Genomic DNA, 13,811 nt, shown 5'->3' on the forward strand with positions numbered 1-13,811 from the left:
GCTACCTGCAGAAAGGTGCTTGTGTAGGCTCTTTGAAGTATTTCCAGTTACTGTACTGTGTACCCCACACAGTTGCATCTACAGTATAGCTACCTGCAGCCAGGTGTTTGTGTAGGCTCTTTGAAGTATTTCCAGTTACTGTACTGTGTACCCCACACAGTTGTGCCTACAGTATAGCTACCTGCAGCCAGATGCTTGTGTAGGCTCTTTGAAGTATTTCCAGTTACTGTACTGTGTACCCCGCACAGTTGCACCTGCAGTATAGCTACCTTCAGCCAGGTGCTTGTGTAGGCTCTTGAAGTATTTTCAGTTACTGTACTGTGTACCCCGCACAGTTGCACCTACAGTATAGCTACCTGCAGCCAAGTGCTTGTGTAGGCTCCTTGAAGTATTTCCAGTTACTGTACTGTGTACCCCGCACAGTTACACCTACAGTATAGCTACCTTCAGCCAGGTGCTTGTGTAAGCTCTTGAAGTATTTTCAGATACTGTACTGTGTACCCCACAGAGTTGCACCTAAAGTATAGTTACTTGCAGCCAGGTGCTTGTGTAGGCTCTTTGAAGTATTTCCAGTTACTGTACTGTGTACCCCGCGCAGTTACACCTACAGTATAGCTGCCTGAAGCCAGGTGCTGGTGTAGGCTCTTTGAAGTATTTACAGTTACTGTACTGTGTACCCAACACAGTTGCAACTACAGTAGAGCTACCTGCAGCAAGGTGCTTGTGTAGGCTCTTTGAAGTATTTCCAGTTACTGTACTGTGTACCCCGCACAGTTGTGCCTACAGTATAGCTACCTGCAGCCAGATGCTTTTGTAGGCTCTTTGAAGTATTTCCACTTACTGTACTGTGTACCCCGCACAGTTGCACCTGCAGTATAGCTACCTTCAGCCAGGTGCTTGTGTAGGCTCTTTGAAGTATTTCCAGTTACTGTACTGTGTACCCCGCGCAGTTACACCTACAGTATAGCTGCCTGAAGCCAGGTGCTGGTATAGGCTATTTGAAGTATTTACAGTTACTGTACTGTGTACCCAACACAGTTGCAACTAAAGTAGAGCTACCTGCAGCCAGGTGCTTGTGTAGGCTCTTTGAAGTATTTCCAGTTACTGTACTGTGTACCCCGCACAGTTGTGCCTACAGTATAGCTACCTGCAGCCAGATGCTTGTGTAGGCTCTTTGAAGTATTTCCAGTTACTGTAATGTGTACCCCGCACAGTTGCACCTGCAGTATAGCTACCTTCAGCCAGGTGCTTGTGTAGGCTCTTGAAGTATTTTCAGTTACTGTACTGTGTACCCCGCACAGTTGCCCCTACAGAATAGCTACCTGCAGCCAAGTGCTTGTGTAGGCTCCTTGAAGTATTTCCAGTTACTGTACTGTGTACCCCGCACAGTTGCACCTACAGCATAGCTACCTTAAGCCAGGTGCTTGTGTAAGCTCTGGAAGTATTTTCAGATACTGTACTGTGTACCCCGCACAGTTGCACCTGCAGTATAGCTACCTTCAGCCAGGTGCTTGTGTAGGCTCTTTGAAGTATTTCCAGTTAATGTACTGTGTACCCTGCACAGTTGCACCCACAGTATAGCTACCTGCCGTAAGGTGCTTGTGTAAGCTCTTTGAAGTATTTCCAGTTACTGTACTGTGTACTCCGCACAGTTGCACCTACAGCATAGCTACCTGCAGTAAGGTGCTTGTGTAGGCTCTTTGAAGTATTTCCAGTTACTGTACTGTGTACCCCGCACAGTTGCACCTACAATATAGCTACCTGCAGCCAGGTGCTTGTGTAGGCTCTTTGAAGTATTTCCAGGTACTTTACTGTGTACACCGCACAGTTGCACCTACAGTATAGCTACCTGCAGTCAGGTGCTTGTGTAGGCTCTTTGAAGTATTTCCAGTTACTGTACTGTGTACCCCGCACAGTTGCACCTACAGTATAGCTACCTGCAGCCAGGTGCTTGTGTAGGCTCTTTGAAGTATTTCCAGTTACTGTACTGTGTACCACGCACAGTTGCACATACAGTGGAGCTACCTGCAGCCTGGAGCTTGTGTAGGCTCTTTGAAGTATTTCCACTTACTGTACTGTGTACCCCGCACAGTTGCACCGACAGTATAGCTACTTGCCGTAAGGCGCTTGTGTAGGCTCATTGAAGTATTTCTAGTTACTGTACTGTGTACCCCGCACAGTTGTGCCTACATTATAGCTGCCTGTAGCCAGGTGCTTGTGTAGGCTCTTTGAAGTATTTCCAGTTACTGTACTGTGTACCCCACACAGTTGCATCTACAGTACAGCTACCTGCAGCCAGATGCTTGTGTAGGCTCTTTGAAGTATTTCCAGTTACTGTACTGTGTACCCCGCACAGTTACACCTACAGTATAGCTACCTGCAGCCAGGTGCTTGTGTAGGCTCTTGAAGTATTTTCAGTTACTGTACTGTGTACCCCACAGAGTTGCACCTACAGTATAGTTACCTACAGCCAGGTGCTTGTGTAGGCTCTTGAAGTATTTTCAGTTACTGTACTGTGTACCCCGCACAATTGCACCTACAGTATAGCTACCTGCAGCCAGGTGCTTGTGTAGGCTCTTTGAAGTATTTCCAGTTACTGTACTGTGTACCCCACACAGTTGCACCGACAGTAGAGCTACCTGCAGCCAGGTGCTTGTGTACGCTCTTTGAAGTATTTCCAGTTACTGTACTGTGTACCCCACACAGATGCACCTACAGTATAGCTACCTGCAGCCAGGTGCTTGTGTAGGCTCTTGAAGTATTTCCAGTTACTGTACTGTGTACCCTTTCACAGTTCCACCTACAGTATAGCTACCTGCAGCCAGGTGCTTGAGTAGGCTCTTTGAAGTATTTCCAGTTACTGTACTGTGTACCCCGCACAGTTGCACCTACAGTATAGCTACCTTCAGCCAGGTGCTTGTGTAGGCTCTTGAAGTATTTTCAGTTACTGTACTGTGTACCCCGCACAGTTACACCTACAGTAGAGCTACCTGCAGCCAGGTGCTTGTGTATGCTATTTAAAGTATTTCCAGTTACTGTACTGCGTACCCCGCACAGTTGCACCTACAGTATAGCTACCTGCAGCCAGGTGCTTGTGTAGGCTCTTTGAAGTATTTCTAGTTACTGTACTGTGTACCCCGCACAGTTGCACCTACAGTATAGCTACCTGCAGCCAGGTGCTTGTGTAGGCTCTTTGAAGTATTTCCAGTTATTGTACTGTGTACCCTGCACAGTTGCACCTACAGTATAGCTACCTGCAGCCAGGTGCTTGTGTAGGCTCTTTGAAGTATTTCCAGTTACTGTACTGTGTACCCCGCACAGATGCACCTACAGTATACCTACCTGCAGCCAGGTCCTTGTGTAGGCTCTTTGAAGTATTTCCAGTTACTGAACTGTGTACCCCGCACAGTTGCACCTACATTATAGCTACCTGCAGCCAGGTGCTTGTGTAGGCTCTTTGAAGTAATTCAATTTACTGTACTGTGTACCCTGCACAGTTGCACCTACAGTAGAGCTACCTGCAGCCAGGTGCTTGTGTAGGCTCTTGAAGTATTTCCAGTTACTGTACTATGTACCTAGCACAGTTGCACCTACAGTATAGCTACCTGCAGCCAGGTGCTTGTGTAGGCTCTTTGAAGTATTTCTAGTTACTGTACTGTGTACCCCGCACAGTTGCACCTACAGTATAGCTACCTGCAGCCAGGTGCTTGTGTAGGCTCTTTGAAGTATTTACAGTTATTGTACTGTGTACCCTGCACATTTGCACCTACAGTACAGCTACCTGCAGCCAGGTGCTTGTGTGGGCTCTTTGAAGTATTTCCAGTTACTGTACTGTGTACCCCGCACAGATGCACCTACAGTATACCTACCTGCAGCCAGGTCCTTGTGTAGGCTCTTTGAAGTATTTCCAGTTACTGTACACCCCGCACAGTTGCACCTACAGTATAGCTACCTGCAGCCAAGTGCTTTTGTAGGCTCTTGAAGTATTTCCAGTTACTGTACTGTGTACCCTGCACAGTTGCACCTACAGTATAGCTACCTGCAGCCAGGTGCTTGTGTCGGCTCTTTGAAGTATTTCCAGTTACTGTACTGTGTACCCCACTCAGAGGCACCTACAGTATACCTACCTGCAGCCAGGTCCTTGTGTAGGCTCTTTGAAGTATTTCCAGTTACTGTACTGTGTACCCTGCACAGTTGCACTTACGGTATAGCTACCTGCAGCAAGGTGCTTGTGTAGGCTCTTTGAAGTATTTCCAGTTATTGTACTGTGTACCCTGCACAGTTGCACCTACAGTACAGCTACCTGCAGCCAGGTGCTTGTGTGGGCTCTTTGAAGTATTTCCAGTTACTGTACTGTGTACCCCGCACAGTTGCTCCTACAGTATAGCTACCTGCAGTAAGGTGCTTGAATAGGCTCTTTGAAGTATTTCTAGTTACTGTATTGTGTACCCCGCACAGTTGCACCTACAGTATAGCTACCTGCAGCCAGGTGCTTGTGTAGGCTCTTTAAAGTATTTCCAGTTATTGTACTGTGTACCCTGCACAGTTGCACCTACAGTATAGCTACCTGCAGCCAGGTGCTTGTGTCGGCTCTTTGAAGTATTTCCAGTTACTGTACTGTGTACCCCGCTCAGAGGCACCTACAGTATACCTACCTGCAGCCAGGTCCTTGTGTAGGCTCTTTGAAGTATTTCCAGTTACTGTACTGTGTACCCTGCACAGTTGCACTTACGGTATAGCTACCTGCAGCAAGGTGCTTGTGTAGGCTCTTTGAAGTATTTCCAGTTACTGTACCGTGTACCCCGCACAGTTGCACCTATAGTATAGCTACCTGCAGCCAGGTGCTTGTGTAGGCGCTTGAAGTATTTCCAGTTACTGTACTGTGTACCCCGCACAGTTGCACCTACAGTATAGCTACCTGCAGTAAGGTGCTTGTGTAGGCTCTTTGAAGTATTTCTAGTTACTGTACTACAGTACCAGACAAAAGATTTGTCGCTTCTCTATTTTGTAGAAACTCCTGCTATTAACCTGACTTTTAATTAATCAATTGGTGTTAGAAATAGCTCATATGAAAAGCTAAAGCCCTCCTAAATGATGTTTAATGCACTGAAATAAATTAGTTTCACTGAAAAAAGGTTTATCATTTAATCAAGACAGACAGGTCAAATTTTGGCAAGACAAAAGTTTTGTCGCCTATACAGAAATTGAACAACTTTACTGAAAATCCAAAAATATGTCAGTAAATTAAGTAGCCGTGCTGTGAGATCCAAATTTAATATCTTGTATGACTTCCATGAGCTTGAATTACAGAGCATCCATCCGGTTTGGCAAGGATTCATACAATTTATTGATGAAGTCATCAGGAATAGCAAAGAAAACAGTCTTGCATGCCTCCCAGAGTTCATCAATATTCTTTGGTTTCGTCTTCCATGCTTCATCTTTCATCCTACACCACATATGCTCAATGATGTTCATGTCTGGTGACTGGGCTGGCCAATCCTGGAGCATCTTGATCTTTTTTGCCTTAAGGAACTTTTATGTGGAGATGGAAGTATGCGATGGAGCTCAATCCTGCTGCAAAATTTGGCCTTTTTATTGTTGGGAATATAAGAGGTAGCTAAGATTTCTTGGTATTTTAGACTACTGATGTTGCCTTCCACCCTGCAGATCCCTCGCACACCCCCATACTGGATGTAACCCCAGACCATGATTTTGCCTCCACCAAACTTCACAGTTTTCTGGGTAAATTTCGGCTCCATGCGGATTCCTGTAGGTCTCCTGCAATATTTGCGGCGACTGTGGTGTAATTCAACAGAAGATTCATCTGAAAAATTCACCTTCTGCCACTTTTCCAGAGTCCATCCTTTTAGCAGGCTGTGGCCCTTGGCAAATGCCACACGGTTTTTCAATCGTCTTTTGTTTAGTGCTGGCTTATGAGCACTAATTCAACCATGCAGGCCATTTCGAGACAGAATCCGAACAAACTGTTCTGGTTGACACAGGGAATTCAGGTGACCAGGTCTCGTGGAGCTCTGCTGCAGTGGAAAATGGGTTGGCTTTGGATTTTTGAGCCAACAAACGGTCCTCCCGAGCAGTTGTCTTGCGGGGTCGGCCTGACCTCGCCTTGTCCAAAACGTCTCCAGTCTCTTCAAATCTTTTTTTTATCCCCGAACTTGACGCTGAGACACATTGAAGGTGTCTGCCACATCAGCAGTTGATCTGGTCTTCAGCCTCTTGATAATCAACACTTTAGTCTCTGGGTGAATCTTAGGCATGCTTGCAGAGGTCTAGTTGCAGTTGAGAAGATCTAGTGTACTGGTGTTCTTTTTATACACACCTGAGACCTAATTGAACCATTATTAGTCACAGGTCAAGCTCATATAACAAGGCGACAAAACCTATGTCTTGGAAAAAATTGACTCAATGGGCTTTACCAAGCTGTAAATATTAGAATACTTTTTGTCAGTTTCATTTTTGCACTGAAACATTATTACAAATGCTGTTGGGATTAAAATGACCCATTTCTTGTAACAAAATCTTTATTAGAAATATATTTTAGCAGCACTTCAGGTAAATTTGTACACAAGTGACAAGACATTTGTCAGGGACTGTATGTACCCCGCACCATTACACCTACAGTATAGCTACCTGCAGCCAGGTGCTTGTGTAGGCTCTTTGAAGTATTTCCAGTTACTGTACTGTGTACCCCGCACAGTTGCACCTACATTATAGCTACCTGCAGCCAGGTGCTTGTGTAGGCTCTTTGAAGTAATTCAAGTTACTGTACACCCAGCACAGTTGCACCTACGGTATAGCTACCTGCAGCCAGGTGCTTGTGTAGGCTCTTGAAGTATTTCCAGTTACTGTACTGTGTACCCCACACAGTTGCACCTACAGTATAGCTACCTGCAGTAAGGTGCTTGTGTAGGCTCTTTGAAGTATTTCTAGTTACTGTACTGTGTACCCCGCACAGTTGCACCTACAGTATAGCTACCTGCAGCCATGTGCTTGTGTAGGCTCTTTGAAGTATTTCCAGTTATTGTACTGTGTAACCTGCACAGTTGCACCTACAGCATAGCTACCTGCAGCCAGGTGCTTGTGTAGGCTCTTTGAAGTATTTCCAGTTACTGTACTGTGTACCCCGCACAGAGGCACCTACAGTATACCTACCTGCAGCCAAGTCCTTGTGTAGGCTCTTTGAAGTATTTCCAGTTACTGTACTGTGTACCCTGGACAGTTGCACCTATAGTATAGCTACCTGCAGCCAGGTGCTTGTGTAGGCTCTTGAAGTATTTCCAGTTACTGTACTGTGTATCCTGCACAGTTGCACCTACAGTATAGCAACCTGCAGCCAGGTGCTTGTGTAGGCTCTTTGAAGTATTTCTAGTTACTGTCCTGTGTACCCCGCACAGTTGCACCTACAGTATAGCTACCTGCAGCCAGGTGCTTGTGTAGGCTCTTGAAGTATTTTCAGTTACTGTACTGTGAACCCCACGCAGTTACACCTACAGAATAGCTACCTGAAGCCAGGTGCTTGTGTAGGCTCTTTGAAGTATTTCCAGTTACTGTACTGTGTACCCAACACAGTTGCACCTACAGTAGAGCTACCTGCAGAAAGGTGCTTGTGTAGGCTCTTTGAAGTATTTCCAGTTACTGTACTGTGTACCCCACACAGTTGCATCTACAGTATAGCTACCTGCAGCCAGGTGCTTGTGTAGGCTCTTTGAAGTATTTCCAGTTACTTTACTGTGTACACCGCACAGTTGCACCTACAGTATAGCTACCTGCAGCCAGGTGCTTGTGTAGGCTCTTTGAAGTATTTCCAGTTACTGTACTGTGTAACCCGCACAGTTGCACCTACAGTATAGCTACCTGCAGCCAGGTGCTTGTGTAGGCTCTTTGAAGTATTTCCAGTGACTGTACTTTGTACCACGCCCAGTTGCACATACAGTGAAGCTACCTGCAGCCAGGAGCTTGTGTAGGCTCTTTGAAGTATTTCCACTTACTGTACTGTGTACCCCGCACAGTTGCACCGACAGTATAGCTACTTGCCGTAAGGTGCTTGTGTAGGCTCTCTGAAGTATTTCTAGTTACTGTACTGTGTACCACGCACAGTTGTGCCTAAAGTATAGCTGCCTGCAGCCAGGTGCTTGTGTAGGCTCTTTGAAGTATTTCCAGTTACTGTACTGTGTACCCCGCACGGTTACACCTACAGTATAGCTACCTTCAGCCAGGTGCTTGTGTAAGCTCTTGAAGTGTTTTCAGATACTGTACTGTGTACACAACAGAGTTGCACCTAAAGTATAGTTACTTGCAGCCAGGTGCTTGTGTAGGCTCTTTGAAGTATTTCCAGTTACTGTACTGTGTACCCCACGCAGTAACACCTACAGTATAGCTGCCTGAAGCCAGGTGCTGGTGTAGGCTCTTTGAAGTATTTACAGTTACTGTACTGTGTATCCTGCACAGTTGCACCCACAGTATAGCTACCTGCCGTAAGGTGCTTGTGTAGGCTCTTTGAAGTATTTCCAGTTACTGTACTGTGTACCCCGCACAGTTGCACCTACAATATAGCTACCTGCAGCCAGGTGCTTGTGTAGGCTCTTTGAAGTATTTCCAGTGACTGTACTGTGTACCACGCACAGTTGCACATACAGTGGAGCTACCTGCAGCCAGGAGCTTGTGTAGGCTCTTTGAAGTATTTCCACTTACTGTACTGTGTACCCCGCACAGTTGCACCGACAGTATAGCTACTTGCCGTAAGGTGCTTGTGTAGGCTCTTTGAAGTATTTCTAGTTACTGTACTGTGTACCCCGCACAGTTGTGCCTACAGTATAGCTGCCTGCAGCCAGGTGCTTGTGTAGGCTCTTTGAAGTATTTCCAGTTACTGTACTGTGTACCCCGAACGGTTACACCTACAGTATAGCTACCTGCAGCCAGGTGCTTGTGTAGGCTCTTGAAGTATTTTCAGTTACTGTACTGTGTACCCCGCACAGTTACACCTACAATATAGCTACCTGCATCCAGGTGCTTGTGTATGCTATTTGAAGCATTTCCAGTTACTGTACTGTGTACCCCACACAGTTACACCTAGAGTATAGCTACCTGCAGCCAGGTGCTTGTGTATGCTTTTTGAAGTATTTCCAGTTACTGTACTGTGTACCCCACACAGTTGCGCCTACAGTATAGCTACCTGCAGCCACGTGCTTGTGTAGGCTCTTGAAGTATTTCCAGTTACTGTACTGTGTACCCAGCACAGTTCCACCTACAGTATAGCTATCTGCAGCCAGGTGCTTGTGTAGGCTCTTTGAAGTATTTCCAGTTACTGTACTGTGTACCCCACACAGTTGCACCTACAGTATAGCTACCTGCAGCCAGGTGCTTGTGTAGGCTCTTTGAAGTATTTCCAGTTACTGTACTGTGTACCCCGCACAGTTGCACCTACAATATAGCTACCTGCAGCCAGGTGCTTGTGTAGGGTCTTTGAAGTATTTCTAGTTACTGTCCTGTGTACCCCGCACAGTTGCACCTACAGTATAGCTACCTGCAGCCAGATGCTTGTGTAGGCTCTTTGAAGTATTTCCAGTTACTGTACTGTGTACCCCGCACAGTTGCACCTGCAGTATAGCTACCTTCAGCCAGGTGCTTGTGTAGGCTCTTGAAGTATTTTCAGTTACTGTACTGTGTACCCCGCACAGTTGCATCTACAGTATAGCTACCTTCAGCCAGGTGCTTGTGTAAGCTCTTGAAGTATTTTCAGATATTGTACTGTGTACCCCACAGAGTTGCACCTAAAGTATAGTTACTTGCAGCCAGGTGCTTGTGTAGGCTGTTTGAAGTTTTTCCAGTTACTGTACTGTGTACCCCGCGCAGTAACACCTACAGTATAGCTGTCTGAAGCCAGGTGCTGGTGTAGGCTCTTTGAAGTATTTACAGTTACTGTACTGTGTACCCTGAACAGTTGCACCCACAGTATAGCTACCTGCCGTAAGGTGCTTGTGTAGGCTCTTTGAAGTATTTCCAGTTACTGTACTGTGTACTCCGCACAGCTGCACCTACAGCATAGCTACCTGCAGTAAGGTGCTTGTGTAGGCTCTTTGAAGTATTTCCAGTTACTGTACTGTGTACCCCGCACAGTTGCACCTACAATATAGCTACCTGCAGCCAGATGCTTGTGTAGGCTCTTTGAAGTATTTCCAGTTACTTTACTGTGTACACCGCACAGTTGCACCTACAGTATAGCTACCTGCAGCCAGGTGCTTGTGTAGGCTCTTTGAAGTATTTCCAGTTACTGTACTGTGTAACCCGCACAGTTGCACCTACAGTATAGCTACCTGCAGCCAGGTGCTTGTGTAGGTTCTTTGAAGTATTTCCAGTGACTGTACTTTGTACCACGCACAGTTGCACATACAGTGGAGCTACCTGCAGCCAGGAGCTTGTGTAGGCTCTTTGAAGTATTTCCACTTACTGTACTGTGTACCCCGCACAGTTGCACCGACAGTATAGCTACTTGCCGTAAGGTGCTTGTGTAGGCTCTTTGAAGTATTTCTAGTTACTGTACTGTGTACCCCGCACAGTTGTGCCTACAGTATAGCTGCCTGCAGCCAGGTGCTTGTGTAGGCTCTTTGGAGTATTTCCAGTTACTGTACTGTGTACCCCACACAGTTGCACCTACAGTACAGCTACCTGCAGCAAGGTGCTTGTGTAGGCTCTTTGAAGTATTTTTCAGTTACTGTACTGTGTACCCCGCACGGTTACACCTACAGTATAGCTACCTTCAGCCAGGTGCTTGTGTAAGCTCTTGAATTATTTTCAGATACTGAACTGTGTACCCAACAGAGTTGCACCTAAAGTATAGTTACTTGCAGCCAGGTGCTTGTGTAGGCTCTTTGAAGTATTTCCAGTTACTGTACTGTGTACCCCGCGCAGTAACACCTACAGTATAGCTGCCTGAAGCCAGGTGCTTGTGTAGGCTCTTTGAAGTATTTACAGTTACTGTACTGTGTACCCTGCACAGTTGCACCCACAGTATAGCTACCTGCCGTAAGGTGCTTGTGTAGGCTCTTTGAAGTATTTCCAGTTACTGTACTGTGTACTCCGCACAGTTGCACCTACAGCATAGCTACCTGCAGTAAGGTGCTTGTGTAGGCTCTTTGAAGTATTTCCAGTTACTGTATGGTGTACCCCGCACAGTTGCACCTACAATATAGCTACATGCAGCCAGGTGCTTGTGTAGGCTCTTTGAAGTATTTCCAGTTACTGTACTGTGTACCCCACACAGTTGCACCTACAGTATAGCTACCTGCAGCCAGGTGCTTGTGTAGGCTCTTTGAAGTATTTCCAGTTACTGTACTGTGTACCCCACACAGTTGCACCTACAGTATAGCTACCTGCAGCCAGGTGCTTGTGTAGGCTCTTTGAAGTATTTCCAGTTACTGTACTGTGTACCCCATACAGTTGCGCCTACAGTATATCTACCTGCAGCCAGGTGCTTTTGTAGGCTCTTGAAGTATTTCCAGTTACTGTACTGTGTACCCCTTCACAGTTGCACCTACAGTATAGCTACCTGCAGCCAGGTGCTTTTGTAGGCTCTTTGAAGTATTTCCAGTTACTGTACTGCATACCCAGCACAGTTGCACCTACAGTATAGCTACCTGCAGCCAGGTGCCTGTGTAGGCTCTTTGAAGTATTTCCAGTTACTGTACTGTGTACCCCGCACATTTGCACCTACAGTATAGCTACCTGCAGCCAGGTGCTTGTGTAGGCTCTTTGAAGTAGTTCCGGTTACTGTACTGTGTACCCTGCACAACTTGCACCTACAGTATAGCTACCTGCAGCCAGGTGCTTGTGTAGGCTCTTTGAAGTATTTCCAGTTACTTTACTGTGTACCCTGCACAGTTGCACCTACAGTAGAGCTACCTGCAGCCAGTTGTTTGTGTAGGCTCTTTGAAGTATTTCCAGTTACTGTACTGTGTACCCCGCACAGTTGCACCTACAGTATAGCTACCTGCAGCCAGGTGCTTGTGTAGGCTCTTTGAAGTATTTCCAGTTACTTTACTGTGTACCCTGCACAGTTGTACCTACAGTAGAGCTACCTGCAGCCAGGTGTTTTTGTAGGCTCTTTGAAGTATTTCCAGTTACTGTACTGTGTACCCCGCACAGTTGCACCTACGGTATAGCTACCTGCAGCCAGGTGCTTGTGTAGGCTCTTGAAGTATTTCCAGTTACTGTACTGTGTACCCCGCACAGTTGCACCTACAGTATAGCTACCTGAAGACAAGTGCAGGTGTTATCATACTAATAATACTACAAGCAGGCAGTTGATTCTGCTAGCTGCAATATAATCGGTATAAATATATATGTACATCCCAGTTTTGTGCAGCTCACTGCAGGCCAATAGTATGTCTGGAAGGCCAACAAGGAGAGGCAGACAGTCACAAGCCAATAAAATAGGGCAAGAAGGCTCGGTGCCTGGTCCTGGACACGGTGCATCCTCACCAGCACGTGGCCGTGGGACACGTTTTGCCTTTTTTTGGGCAGCTGGCCGTGTTGAGCCGCAACATGCGGAAGACTTGGTCGAGTGGATGACCAAGCCATCCTCATCCTCCTCATCCTCTCTCACCCAGACTCAGGGTACTTTGTCTGGCAAAGCAGCTGCCAACGCGGCCTCTTCCCTCGGCTCAATGGCATCAGTCACTCCTTCCCTAGCCCCACCATGTCCTCCTGAGGAGTCCCTCGAACTGTTTGACCACAGTGTTGGGTACATGCTCCAGGAGGATGCCCAGCGCTTTGAAGGCTCTGATGATGGTACTCAGCTAGGGGAAGGTAGTAAGTGAGCCTAGACAGAGGGGGTGCCCAAGAAAGACAGCAATCTGGTAGTCATGTCCCCATGCTGCAGCATACTGCCAGGTTTGCTCCAGTGATGAGGAGGGAGGGGATGATTAGGTCACTGACTCCACGTGGGTGCCTGATAGGAGAGAGGAGGAGGAGGCACATCAATGAGGCAGGATGTCCTCCAGGGACCAGCCTAAGGGCAGCACACTGACTGCATCACACCGCAGAGCTCCGCATGTGCAAGGCGCTGCTGTCTCTGTGCGTTATTCCAAGAGTTCTTTGGTGTTGGCCTTTTTTGAGATGAGTGCATCAGATCCCACCGCTGCTATTTGCAACATATGTCTCAAGCGTATCTTGCGTGGCCAAAACATCTCCCGCTTGGACACCACATGCTTGACCAGACATATGTTGACCTGCCATGCAGTTCATTGGCAAGCTAAAAGACCTAACACCAAAGAACAAAGAGGACCTCCCCTTGCTCCTAATCAGCTGGGATCTCCAACCCCACTATACCTTCATCCTCTCTGAGACCTGCACTGAGGGGAATGAAGGTGTAGAATTAGATTTGTCACAGCCAAGTACTTGCGGGCAATCTACTATCGGTACACCGACATCAGATTGTACCAGGCAAATTTCCCTGCCCCAGCTGCTGCACCGCAGAAAGAAGTTCGCTCCCAGCCATCCACATGCCCAGCGGTTGAATGCTAGCTTGGCAAAATTGCTAGCATTTCAACTCCTACCTTTTCAGGTTGTAGACTCTGCTCCCTTCCGTGAGTTTGTGGAATGTGCGGTTCCTCAGTGGCAGGTACTCAAACGCCACTTTTTCTCACAGAAAGGCGATTCCGGCTCTCTACCGGCATGTGGAAGGCAATGTCTTGGCCTTGCTGGACAGGGCGGTCAGCGGTAAGGTGCATATTACCACTGACTTATGGTCCAGCAGGCATTGACGGGGATGTTACCTCAGTTTCACAGCGCATTGG

Source organism: Aquarana catesbeiana, linkage group LG01, assembly GCF_042186555.1.
Source record: "Aquarana catesbeiana isolate 2022-GZ linkage group LG01, ASM4218655v1, whole genome shotgun sequence".
NCBI lineage: Eukaryota > Metazoa > Chordata > Amphibia > Anura > Ranidae > Aquarana > Aquarana catesbeiana.